Genomic DNA, 14,278 nt, shown 5'->3' with positions numbered 1-14,278 from the left:
GTGGAGAGAAGGAGAATTGCACAGATCTTCTAGGATTGGTTCGTTTGTGATATTTATTTCAAAATTTCAAACACTCATACTAACTGCATGATATAAGCTTTAATCCTGGAAAAAAGCAATCATTCTCACGTTGTTTTTGACCTTTTCACTGAATTGACTGGCCAGGAAGTATGTCCTTAATTCAGTGGTTCCCAACACTGTATTTATCTGTTCTTAATTTACTGCATAGCTTCTTATTCACTCATTTCCCATCTTTTCATGTCTTCTCGCTGGCATCTAATACATGAATAATAGTGGCCAACACAGTTTGCTTAGCTGCTTGCTGTGCAGTTCACTTTTACTGTAACTATAGCTGCTTTTTCTTCAGCTGTCACTATTTCTGAGGCTGACCTTATGTATGCTGAAAAGACTTAAAATCACTGTAAACCAATGCAGACCCCCTAAATCACTTACACTGGCTTAACACTTACTTAAATAGGTTTAGCTAAATTCAGTAACTTACTGAGGCAAGCTAGAACTGATTTTAAGTGAGGGTTAAGCCAGTGTAGGTGCATCTACGCTAGGGATTTGCACTGCTTTAACTAGATCAATTTTAAATTAAGTTGCATCAGTTTAGCTAAATTCCTCCATCTTCTAGCCTAGTGATTAGGGTACTAGCAGTGAGGGACCAAGTGCTAATTCCCTGCTGTGCCACAGACTCACTCTGTGACCACAGGCAAGTCACTTAGTCTTCCTGTTCCTCAGTTCCGTACTTCACAGGGCTATTGAGTGTAATTACATGTAAGATTGTGAGGCGCTCAGATATTATGGTGATGGGGGCCATAGAAATACCTTTGAGAGAGAGGCTGATCTATCTCAGTATGTCAGGTTTTTTGTGACTTATTCTATTTTATTTGTTTCTAGAAATCATTGCCAGTTGGGTGGCAGGGGTCTCAAATTATCCTGAAAGGGCTGAGATAAAATGGGGGACAAAGTAGAATAGGCGTATTTCAAATAATTTATATTGAGTGTGGGAGACCAGGCTCTAGAATTTTGACAATGGTAGTTTAGATACAATGTGAAAGTATATGATGAGCATACATGTTCCACCAAGTCATATATCATGTGCCAGAAGAACAAGATTTTAGCCAGAGATATTGTGTGTGTGTTTTCTGGCATCTTGGTGGGGCTAACCACCACCAACAAAATTTCAAGGGACGGGAGCTGTTAACAGTGTTACAGCCTAAAGACCAGAGGAAGACTTTGCAGTGCATCAACTAAAGGTTAGAATAAAGAAAGCAGAAAAGCATGGGTTGTAAAAAAGAAAGAATCTTGAAATATTAAGTAACTTCATGTCGGTGGGCTAATATAACTCTTGCTTTCCACTCCGCAGGGTAGTCCAGACTTTGCTGCCTGCAGATGGGCAGGATGTGGAAAAGTTGAATGTTAGTGAATGAAGTCATTTTACCATTATGTAGTAAAAAGTGAAGTGCACATTCACGACCAGAACAACAACAACAATCCTTAAATATTTATGTGCCCAGAGTTGGGAAAATTTGTACTAGTTTTAGCTTTTTGGAATTATTTTAGTTTGGGATTTCTTCTCTTCTGATTATAAGCCAAACCTTCATTTGATTCCTCACTACGTAGTTCGTACGTAGTTATGAGAGACGCTGATGAAATGTGGCAATGTTGGGACAAATTATGGAACATAGCTAATCCAGATTTATAAACATTGGTAAGTAAATTTTAGTAAAGCTAGAAGAAAATCAGTTTTTTACTGGGGAACATCATAATGCTCCTAAATGTGTATCTCATTAGACTCATAACCACTTATTGTATGTTAAAAACAAAATTTCAGTTGATTATTAAAACAGATTTGCTTTGTAATAGATACAAAGCCATTACATAACTGTTTAAACCTCAGTAAATATGTTACAAATGTTAACGATTTTTGGGCTAACATAAAGCAGAGGTCTTAATTAATCTAAACAAAATAAATGCATAGGAAAATCAGTTTAAAGTATGTTTTCAATTTCAGAAATAACTCCTTGTAGATTTTCCTTTATTTTTTCACATCTTGAGTCTGAAACCACCCAATAAGATTTTCCAAAGCACTGAGAAAGAATGTCCTGGGAGAAGTATCTTTTCCATTCACATTCATGCTGCCATTTGGTCACATTTCAGCCCATGGAAAATAACTATTGTAAATATGATGAAACTCCTTCTAGCAGTTCTGACTTAATGGTACTGTAAACTCTTAATAGAAGGCAGAGCTCTCTGATGTGTCTATGGGATATTTAAGAGGGTGAGGTAATATCTTTTATTGGACCAACTTCAGCTGGTGAGAGAGGGAAGCTTTTGAGCTTACACAGAGCTCTTCCTCAGGCTGAAAGCTTGTCTCTCTCACCAACAGAAGTTGGTCCAATAAAAGGTATTACCTCACTCACCTTGTGTCTCTAATGTCCTGGGACTAACATAACTACAACAACCTTGCATATGGGATATTTACCCATTTCCATTAATTAACATAAAAAGATAGTGACATTCTAATAATGTTGTGAAATAGCCTTCTCATTATTTATGATTAACCTTTTTAGTTCAAGCACAAAATGTGCTTACTTTTAAAACAGAGAGGCAAACTTCCGAGTCAGTAGTTTCCTTTGCCTCTCAAATGTTTTAAATTGCTGCTAGACTGTCTTTCTGTTTATAATGCTTTTTTGATGCACTGATTTTTATGCTACTGTGAATTAAATCTTTATGTTGCGAGGGAAGGTGGGGAATTCAGAAGAGGCAGGTTGCAAACCACAATGGCTTTCTTGTTTTAAGTATATCCTGAGACTTAGGAAACCCTGCATTATTAAACCTCTTCTTTTCCTTTCTAAAGTATCATTTTCTCTAGTTACTGTCTTTCACTAAACAACAAACCTTACTTGGCTGCTGAAAAAACATATCTTCCAGAACAGTGAGGCAGATAGAGATGCTGATATTTTATCAGCTGAGAAAGCACACACATACTTGGGGGCTTATTAACCTCCATCAAGTCACATCTAAAGAATTTCCTGTTCTCCCCTCATTTATCTTGAGTTGACTTCAAAACTATTTTCTTTTCCATATTTTTTAGTCAGGACCCAACCTTCCCTACCCCAAACTGAGATAAATATATTTTTACATTCAAATTGTTTGTTTCCTTCCCCCACATTTGCATAAAAAATGCATTTAAGAATGCTTTATAGACTGAGTAGGCACATTGGTATAAATGAGCATGAATCAGAAAATAAATTTCTGTCAGGTTCTGCCACCCATATGATCACTGAGTAGTCCCTTACCCTGTGATTAATTTCATTGGAATGGTGATGGGGGACTTATAAAGCAAAGTTCCACTGAGTCTGGGTAAGGTTTCAGAATCCGGCCCTTAGTAAAGGTGTAATTTGGTAAAAATGGAAGTTGAATAATAAAGGGGCTGGCTGATCAGATGAACTGAGTTGGCTTTTGAGGGTGTGTCCTATTCCTCTTGCCTACCATTTACATTCTGCTCTCACTTATACCAGAGCAAAACTGGACTAACTTTTTGTAGTTACTCCAGATTTACACTGTTGTAACAGAAAGCAGAATTTGGGCTTTGCAAACAGAACAGCAGTTTCTGGTTTTGTCAGTAGCTAGCAAAACAATTGGAAGCAAACTTGAAGCCTTGTGCCTATGCATTTGTACGATTCAACACTATATTGATGTGTCAGGCTATCAAAATCTTCCAAGTGGAGGATCCAGATCCTCCAGGTCAAATGATATAGCAGTTTTTCAGTCAGATACACAAAATCATGAGGGAGAATGCAGTGATCAAAGGTTTTTGATCTAGAAAAAATACGATGTTTTTTGTTTCGGTGATATTCTTCTATCAGAATACTTCCTTTCTAAACAATATGAAATTGAAGTGCTGATCACATAATGTCATATCCTGCATTCTTTACTCAGGAAAAGCTCCCAGTAGAGTTAATGGACACTTTGCCTGAAGTTGATGAGTTTTACCTGAGTAAGGAATGCAGGAATTTGCTTGTTGTTGCTAAGACTAAACAGCTTCACATCCTTTCTGAGAATGACACTTATTAACAGATTTTAACATGCATTTATTTCCCCGTGAATAAAAATGAGCTGACACTTTATTAGATTGGTGCTGTAATTCTATTCCCACTGCTGAACATACTGTTGAAGGAGCTGACTTAATTTTTACAGTTTTTCTAATAAGGAATCTTTACAAGCATGACAAGTGAGTCAACTAGATAATATGCTACTGATCCTTTTCCTCTGAGTTCTGAGAGTTCTGGAAAGCCCATGAAGCATAACACGTCAATTTTAATCACTGTCGCTCTTTATTATTTTACAACTAGAAATAAAGTTCTGATTGATTTGTAGGTCTGATCTATTGGCCTTGCCTGCACTAGTCTTTTTTGGTGAAATTTTCCACTATTACTTACACCAGTGCTGCTCCATAAGCAGTAGCAATGGTGAGAGCACTAATGTCCATAAGATGTTGGCATTTGATAACATTTTTCCACCTAGTCATCTGGACTGGTTCTGAATGGGGTTAAATGACATTGTGACAATGCCAGTAGCCATCAAAGTCTTGTCTACGCTAGAACTCCCAACATTATCACCACTGGAGCTGCACCAACTGAGAAATGTTAGAGGTGGAAGAGACTAGTGGTGACAAGGCCTTAGAAGAACTGAGCACCTGCAACTCCCTGAAACTTGTGGTGCTCAGCACCTCCCAGGATCAGTCCTAAAAGTAGTCTAGCAAAAAACACTGGAGTTGGACTCACCTCTCCCATTGCTGGTATTTGCAAAGTTTACTACTAAACTTACTACTTTCCATGTAATTGATCATGTTGTATTTGCAATAAGAAGTTATATTTATAGAATCTTTAACACCCCCCCCCAAAAAAAATATCCTAGCACTTTACACAACTGTATACACAAGAGCTGTTTCACTCCAGTGAAACAACTCTGGGGTGGAATATGAAGCTGTTGTACACCAGCACGCTCCATCAGCAGAACTGTTTGTAGGAAGTAATGAGGAATAACTTCCAGTTAAATCTGTAAGGAAAACACAGGTCTTGGATTTTCATCCCATGTGAAAGACTTCACTTCCGGGATCATGCTGAGCACATAAATTCAGCACTGATTCAGAGATGAAACAACTGCCCCTCTAATGACTCACCAACAATATCTCCCAGAGCTCCTTGGGTTTTTCTAAGAAGTTTCTCAACTATAGTTCTTATGTGAGATCAGATAAGATCATTACAACCCCTTATAGATCACGGTAGGATATTGCTGCTACTTGAATGATTAAGAGGATTCAGAATCACAGTCTGTCCCAGGTGTGGTGATATCCCAGCACATAACATACCATCCCATGTCTTACTGTTTGTTTATATGGTGCAGCAAGGGCTATACGCTAAAGCAGCAACAGAGGAGCCAGCAGCTGCTAAAGACCTACTCATCCCCAATCGAATATGTGACAGCTGCTTAAGGCCCAGCTAGCCTACAAATACTGTTTAGGCCCTGCATTCCCATATGTTGTGTGCAATACTTTTTAAATTCCTGTCTGCACTGGAGCATTGTTTGTAACCAGATTTCCTGTATTGTATACAAGAACTAAAGAGTGAAGCAGGGAACAGAAACTGAAGAAGCAAAGTGAAGCCCAGCAGCGGTAGCAGCTCCTAAAGGAAATCAGAGAACAAATTTCACAAAACACCTGCAGTGTGGAATCACTAGCTCTTCTAATGTTATATCTTGATCAACCCCTTTGTTCTCTGTTGGCAGTTACTGTACTATAATGTACATGTGGAGGCAGAAAACAGATTTATGGAAACTCTCTAAGAGCTCAGTCTAATGCCCACTGAAGTCAATGGAAAGATTCTAATTGACTTCAGTGGGCATTAGCCTAGGCCCTAAATTCTCATGTGTATATGGTTCTTTTACTATCTCTTTTCCACACTAGATCACTGTTTTTATTTTCTGTTTGCAGAAGTGTCTGCAATGTCAATGTTTCACTACTCCCGTGTTGCTGTTGCTGCTTTTTGGCTTCGCCTTTTTTATTCATCTGTGTAGCATTAGTCAGCATATGGGATAGAGTTGTAATCAGGACAGAAGATAAGAAATAATTAATCCCTCTCCAGGAAAAACATGGAAAACCTAAGTAGGGAAGGAAATGTGCCTGCAGCCATATGTGTACAGTCAACTTTTTAAAATGTGAACATGGAAGATGTGTGAGGGCAGCTTTTTAGCTATCCTCTCTCTGCATTATCCACTTTTCTAACTGCTCTTTTTTCATGACCAACTTTTCATTATTTTCTTTGTGTTTACATTCCTGGCCTTTGTGAAGCAATTTCCTTCCCAATGTACTTCTTCCAATTTGTTTCCCGTAACAACAACAATAATAGAAAAAAATACTCCTTTAATAGCAAGTTTGAAGCCAAAATCAATTTTCTGGTACTCGTGCAACTCCTCTTGATTTCAAGGGGATTTGCACTTATGTTGCTGAGGAAAAATCCGGCCCTTAAGGTGGCTGTCCACTAGGAGTGTAACTACAACAAGTGACTCTCTCAAAATATAGGCAGCCCTTATTTATTTTTCAAAATTGGGGGAATAACACTTGTACAACCTTCCCAGTTCTCTCATGTTGTGACGTTCTGTCTCTTTGCATATACTGGCTGATCCTTTGCACATACTTCAGATTGTGACTGGGTAACACACTCAGTAGAATGGCACCAGCCTTGACCTGTTTCAATCTGACCTTTCGCTACACCACAGTTTTTGTTGAGGAAAAATTGCTTGTAACGCTACATAAAATGTGATAAATCAAGCTATGTGGGAAATAGCATGTTCCACTGACCAGGGATTAGAGACCAACAATTCAGTTTATCTTCAGAGCTCTGTCTTTAACGTTGGGTGACCATGTGCAAATCGTTCAACCTATCTATGCCTCATTTCTCCGTCCATTAAATGGGAATTGAACTTGGTGCAACTCTGATGAGGTAGCTGAAAGACACCTTTTTTCCTCCCCTGATTCTGTTTTTGGGTAGGCACTGAACCAGCTGCAGGTAGATGCTAGATCAACCTAAGGACTGCTTTATTTTGTGATGCCTCCCAAGGGACCATTGTACTGATCAGGGTCAACAGAGTGCATAGTGTGCCCTGGCCCCAACCCATACATCCCTCCACCTGCATTAGGGCATGAGGTGGCTAAATTGGCTTTATGTCCCTTGAGGATTTCTCCTCAGATAGAAATTAGAGATGAAAATTACCCAGCACATTGGCTAGGCAGCTCCCCTATCAGTGAAGGATTGCTCCTTTCTGTGCATTTATTGTTGCTTTGTCCCATCTAGTTTTAAATGTCCCTTTTGCATTTTAATGATACAGAATGAAAACTCAATAGTTTGGCTATCTTTCTTCAAATGAGTTGGTAATAAAGGGTCTATAAAAATATCAAAGCAAGGTACAGTCATTGTAAACTCCTTTGTCAATTGAACATGCAAAAGCAATGAGGAACAAGTGGTTAGGCGATGTAACCACACTTTTATGTTTGAGTTTTGGGCAGAGGTCTGAGTGAGTCCTTATTTTAGCCAACCAGTTCACCTATGCGTGGTTATAATGTGGCATTTTGTGCACCATAAATGATGACTGCTGTGATTGACTTTCAGAAGGAGGACCAGATTTCCTGGAATCTTAGCCCAGCGTGATAGATCAAGAGAGCACAGTATTAAGGGTATTCACAGGGAAAAGCAGACAGAAAATCTTCAGTGGCTGCCTATACCTATGTATAACCGTAATGGGGAACAAAATGTTTGAATGTGTTTAATGAGTAGAAATCACAAATCTACCATGTTGCTCTGATTATCTTAAATATCACATTAGCATTTTCTTACTTAAATTAGAAGGTTATAGGCAGAAAATACAAAAATATTGGACACCTGAGAAAAATAATCCAGAAATAGATCTGAACATTTTTAAATCTTTCCCTCTGATTACTTTATAATTGTATACTTTTTGTCATATATATCTCTTACCCTTTCAAGATTCTGGACTTTAGTCTTTTAAGATGGAGCCTTTGCAGATTTTCACAGCTACTACGTACTTGAAAACTTAATAGCATATGCAATTTATTTTTTCTTTACTGGAAAAAGGGCTTAGCCCCAAACTTTAAGGTTAGAATTTAAAGAAATCTTGTTGTGTTTCTGTTTTGCACCTGCACTAACAGATTTAGGAAGCCACTTCCACCTACAGACACAGAGTACTATCAACATATCTCTCCCAAGAAAGGAGTTGGGGTGTAAAACAGAGACCTGTTGGTAAATTAAGCAAACTACGTTGGCAATGCATTTGCACTTAAGACTGAAACCTTTTCTCGTTGAAATTAATAGCAAAACTCCCATTGATTTCTATAGTACAGGGTTAAATCCTTCACTGGGCACAACATTCTTACTATGTTGGAATACATTCCTAATAGTAATAATACAGAGACTAGCTAATGCTATCTTTTTTTCCTTGTAAGACCTTTAACTAATTGATTAGAATATTTTAATATTTTTGTTTTTTCAAATATTTATTACAGTAAGAAAAGACTGAGCTGTGGAAGAGTGAAAAAATGACCATATTTCTTTCTTTCATAAGGTAAGATTTCAAAAATGCAGTTTTCCAAGCGTTTGTTTTTAGCAAAACAACTATAAAGTAATTTAAGTTTCCAAATATTGGCAACTTCTCATTCAAATTTATCCCGACCTTCACAATCTTGGCTACATAAAAGCCAGCACTTTAAAATTCATGATCCTTTTTGATTAGCTGACATGATGAGTCATCAGCCAAGCTCTGTATGTGCCACTGTGCTGACTGTTCTGCATTAGAGAAGCTCAGGCTCCATTTCATTTCATGGCACTATATTACAGCTGTACGTGCTTCAAGACACCTGATTTCAAATTTTCTCAGATTTTTTCCCCTTTGCATTGAAAATTGGAAACTCCCCAATTTCCGTTGGGAGTTTGGCTTCTTGTTCCTAGGTTTTCTGGTCTCATGTAAGTAACTGCACATGAAGTAATGTTCCCACATGGATGTATTATTCACAGTGCTATGATCTATGAAGTTAACCACAGCTTTCCTAATGAGGATATTCTGGACCTTTCGGTAGTCCTCAAAGGGAAAGTAGATATTTATTAAAAAGAAAAGGAGGACTTGTGGCACCTTAGAGAGATATTTATTGTTGCTTACCACGGGAAGAAGAAAGATGATGAATTTAGCTCTGGTGTAAAGGATCAGTCCAGTTTCAACATAGCACACAGTTAAAGAAAAACTGCAATTGGTAGCTGTATCTGAGATGCCTAAAAACAATTTGGACTAGTTAGCACTAATGAGAGCTAGACAGACTGCAAATTATGAAATTTTGCAAATTATCAAGTAAATGAACTGACAACTATTAAAAAAAACCCCAAAGATTAACCTATGGAAAGGTCCTAGAGATTCAGAAAGAATTTAAGTTAGGTATTGAAATTTAAGAGGATTCCATAGATATACATTCTGTAGGCTATTAGAGTCATATAAATGTATATCTTTGTGTATAGATATTTGGAACCATACTTTAGAATTATACAAGAAGGTTAGAACTTTCTATTAAACTATAAAGGATGGTCCAAAAAACCTAAAATAGTAGGGATATAATTCTGTAATTTTTGTGGGAATTTCGGTGTGATTTTCCATAGGACTTTTATTTTTACAACTAAAGATTATATAATTATTTATAATTTACTGTGTACTAATACTCATTGTCGCAGAGTGAGTAAACATAATTGTCTCAGTAATACTGCCTGAGACCTCACAACAGTTCATTGCTATTATGGTAAATTTTTGCTAAGAAATAGCTAGCAAATGCTATCACTTATGAATCCTAAAGTATGTACATTAGCAAAATTCTACTGTCTATTGAAAACTGAATTATCAAAATAATATTTACAAATACGTGCCACAGATGAATATCTACCGATATCTACCGATGAATAGCTCTCGTGATTCTCATTGAGATCTGCCTTAATGACTTTTCTCAACTGGAAGTCCAATCTGATGATGTGGCTCGAGACAAAGGAAATGTAGTTATGCATTTATATGTAATTCATCAGAAATGAAGATAGCACCATCAGGAAGTCAGGAAACATTCAACATTATTGTAAATTCTATTGTTTTGATTATTTTAACAATGGAAACTTACTACTTTAGGCTGGTACATCAGGGTAATTGAGCATGACTGAACCTGGTTCTGCAAAAGATAGTTTAAGTTCAGAATGAACAGGGCTTGTGAGATAATTAAAATGTATGATACACAGCAGTTTGCAATACATCTCATTTTTCCCTCTTTTCAGGTCTTGAATGTAATAACTGGACAAGACATACAGACTTCTATCAATGCTATGAAAATTAACCAAGTCATATTAGCAGCAGAAAATCTTCAAAGGTACAGAAATTAAATACTTGACCAGTAATTAATTAAACCATCCATGGCACAAGCATTTGCAGTATAGCCTAGGTATTAAGTTAGGTCAATAATTAAACTGTAGTAAATCATCTGTAGGTTCCATCCTGTCAAACTTTAAAGGTTTAAAGATTAAGTCAAGGACCCTTAATGCTATAGTGAATCAGTAAATGATTATACAAGATAGCTGAGCAATCCATATTTTGCTACTATTAACATTATTTTCAAGGCATCATAAAATTATTTCTTTTGTTCAAAAATAACGTGAACAAAATGTATGCCTCTCTAGTCCTTATGAAAAAGACATATTTCATTTTTTGAAGGCCAAGGATAGTCATGGCAAGATAAAAGGGAATTTTTTTCTGAAAGAAAAGATGTATACCAAACAAAAGTAATGGTTTGTTTTTTCTAGTTTACATGAAGTCAGTGATCATGAAAGCAAGAAGCTAATATCACTGAATGCAGCTGGCCATAGTGCAGGCAAGTGCTATGTGAGCTGTTTCCTATAGCTCTGCCAATGCAACTCAGACAAGATTTACAGTATTGTCTATTTCAAGTCCTGGATAACTGTGAGGCAGATTCTGCCTAGTACAGCAAATTGCCTGGTGGTTTTGTGATGTGGGAAAATGTGCATTAAAGAACTAGAGAGAGACTATCAAATCTTACTTCTCAACCTGCCAAAGTCAAAATACAGAACACATTTTGGGACTGTCATACAATGGGAATCACGAGATATAATGCAACAAGCTTAACATGTTCTGAGATTCATTTCTTCAGCATCAATAACATTTCCTGTCACCTCATTTACATGAATTATTACTTCTGGTGAAATAATCTGCAAATATATGTGAGAAAATAGTAAGTTTATGAGAAATAAATTTATTAGAAATAAATGTATGTCTAAAATTGAGATATCGTTAGTAATGAAAGGCAGTTAGGAGAATCAAATGTACTTTACATGTGACCTCAATTGTATTTAAGTCCAATGTTTGCAGAGGGATAAAGCTAGTGAGTGCATTTATTCACTAACCTTATCTTTAGTTCTTCTATCTCGCCACTGTTTATTACAGCAATAAGTTCAAGCTCAACTTTCAGATCTGTTTCTTGAACCTCCCAAAGTTCAGGGGGTTTTGGATGGAAATCTGGTTTGGAACCCATTTATATTTTAATGTTAACTAACCATGTATTTTTTTGGTAAATTTGATTGCTGGTTCCTCAGACAGCATTTCATGATACTTATAAAGAACATAGGACTATTCAGCCTATCAGATCATGCACTTGGTTGATTACCCCCACTCCCACAATAGCGATGTCTTACATAATGGAGTGACTTGTTGGCTGCTCCATTAAAATTGATGGGACAAGTTTTATTGTTTTTTTTCTTTAATTTTTATTTTTCAATAGCAGTGCTTAAAATATATATCTATAGATTCATATATAATGAGGCCAGAAGGGATTACATTGATAATCTAGTCTGTCCCTGAATTGATTCCTGTTTGCACTAGATCATATCTCTTAGAAAACCAGTCAGTCTTGACTTTAAAATTTCCAGTGATGGAGAGCCCACCAAAACTTTGGCTAAATTATTCCAATGGCTAACTACCCTCACAGTTAAAATGTTGCACCTTATTTCTAGTCTAACTTTGTCTAGCTTTACCTTCCAGCCATTGGATCATTTTAGACAATTGTCTTCTAAACTGAAGACCCATCTGTTATCAAAGTTCTTTTCCCCATGTCGGAACTTATATACTCTGATCAAAAAGAAAAGGAGTACTTGTGGTACCTTAGAGACTAACCAATTTATTTGAGCATGAGCTTTCATGAGCTACAGCTCACTTCATCGGATGCATTTGTGATGCATTTGCATCCGATGAAGTGAGCTGTAGCTCACGAAAGCTCATGCTCAAATAAATTGGTTAGTCTCTAAGGTGCCACAAGTACTCCTTTTCTTTTTGCGAATACAGACTAACACGGCTGTTACTCTGATACTCTGATCAAGTCACCCTTAATCTTTCTTTGTTAAATTCAACACATTGAGCTGGGAGGCTTGTTGCCATGGGCTGTGTAGACATACCCCTTGAGTCTATCCCTACAAGGCAAGTTTCCCAATCCTTTAATCGCTCTTGTGGCTCATCTCTTAACCTTCTCCAATTTTTCAATATCCTTCTGGAATTTTGGACAAAGTATTCCAGTATGGGTCACACCAGTGACAAATAGCGGAAATATAACCTCTGTACTCCTACTCAAGGTCCCTTTGTTTCTGCATCCAAGGATCAAAATAGCCCTTTTGGCCACAGCATCACACTGGGAGGTCGAGTTCAGCTGATTACCCACTATGATCTACTAGTCCTTTTCAGAGTCTCTGCTCCTCAGGATAGTGTTCCCCATCCCATAAGTATGACCAACATTCTTTATTCCTAAATGTATGACTTTACAGTTGACCACATTGAAACACATGTTGTTTGCTTACACCCAGCGTACCAAATGATCTAGATTGCCTTGTATCAGTGACCTGTCCTCTTCATTATTTACTACTCCCCTAATCTTTCTGTCATCTACAAACTTTATCAGTAATGATTTTTGTTTTCATTCAGGTTACTGATAAAAATGTTAAATAGCACAGGGCAAAGAAACTAGTCCCTGTGGAGCCCCACTAGAAACACACCCATTCAATGATTCCTTGTTTACTGTTTGTTTTGAGACCTATCATTTTGCCAGTTTTTAATTCATTTAATGTGTGACATGTTGATTTTGCATCATTCTGGTTTCTTAATCAAAATGGCATGTGTCACCGTGTCAAACGCTTTCCAGAAATTATTACATCAACACTATTGCCTTTAACAACAAAATCTGTAATCTCATAAAAACAAAAATCATGTTAAGATGACAAGATCTGTCTTCCATGCTGAATGTCATTAATTTCATTATCCTCCTTTAATTCTTTTATTAATCAAGTCCCGTATCAGCCATTCCATTATTTTCATAGGGATCAGTTTGCCCTCTTTAAATATAAGCACAACATTAGCTTTCTTCCCATCCTCTGAAACTTCCTTAGTGTACCAAGACTTATTGAAAATCAACATTGGCAGTTCAGAGAGCTTCTTGATCAGTTCTTTTAAAACTCTTGGATGCAAGTTATTCAGACCCGCTGATAAAATATGTAGCTTTGGTAGATGCTGTTTGACATTGTCCTTAGTTACCATTAGAGTGAAAAGTATTTCTTCATCATCATCATTTTCCTATGAATACATCATTATTTTTAAACAGAGAGATGGCTTCCATAATAGAACATCATAAGGGCTGCTTCACAACAACTGGAAAGGCTTTAGTTTTTGACAATAGTTGTGTGTGTGTGTGTTTGTTTTATTTATATGGTTTTCCCCATATACTACGTCTTCTCCTGCTTCTCCTCCTCCCCCGCATCACCTGGGGTTGGGTCTTCATGCAAACATATGCCATCTTCATCTGTCCGAAGCAGCACTAAGGCTGATCTGCTTACCATTTTCTTTGATGCAATCCATCCATCACTTCCTCGGATTTCCTCAAGGTCTGTTTCCAACCGCCCTTTTCTGTCATGCTACTTTCCCTAGGTCCTATTCCTTCATCCTCTGTGTTCAAACCAGCAAAATTGCACTTCCTGCATTTCATCAGCCACATTGCTAATTTTGACTTCTGTCATAATGCTCTCATTTCACAATCTCTCCCTTCTCGTAACTGTCTTTATTGCGCTAAGACATCTCACTTTAAACACATGTAGGCGTTGAACCTGCTGTCTCTTTGGCCTGG

General features: G+C 37.2%; 1 protein-coding gene across 1 annotated transcript in view; it reads left to right on the top strand.

Moving 5' to 3' along the window:
- SULF1 (sulfatase 1) overlaps positions 1–14,278 on the top strand; it is a 176,451-nt gene that overhangs the window by 19,344 nt on the left and 142,829 nt on the right. The window contains exons 2-3 of the mRNA XM_073330899.1: positions 8,591–8,649; positions 10,383–10,474. The gene's annotated coding sequence lies outside the window, so the exon portion shown is untranslated. The remainder of the gene's footprint in view (positions 1–8,590; positions 8,650–10,382; positions 10,475–14,278) is intronic.

Source organism: Lepidochelys kempii, chromosome 2 (genome assembly GCF_965140265.1).
Source record: "Lepidochelys kempii isolate rLepKem1 chromosome 2, rLepKem1.hap2, whole genome shotgun sequence".
NCBI classification, from domain to species: domain Eukaryota; kingdom Metazoa; phylum Chordata; order Testudines; family Cheloniidae; genus Lepidochelys; species Lepidochelys kempii.
This window is presented reverse-complemented; position numbering and strand designations above follow the sequence as displayed.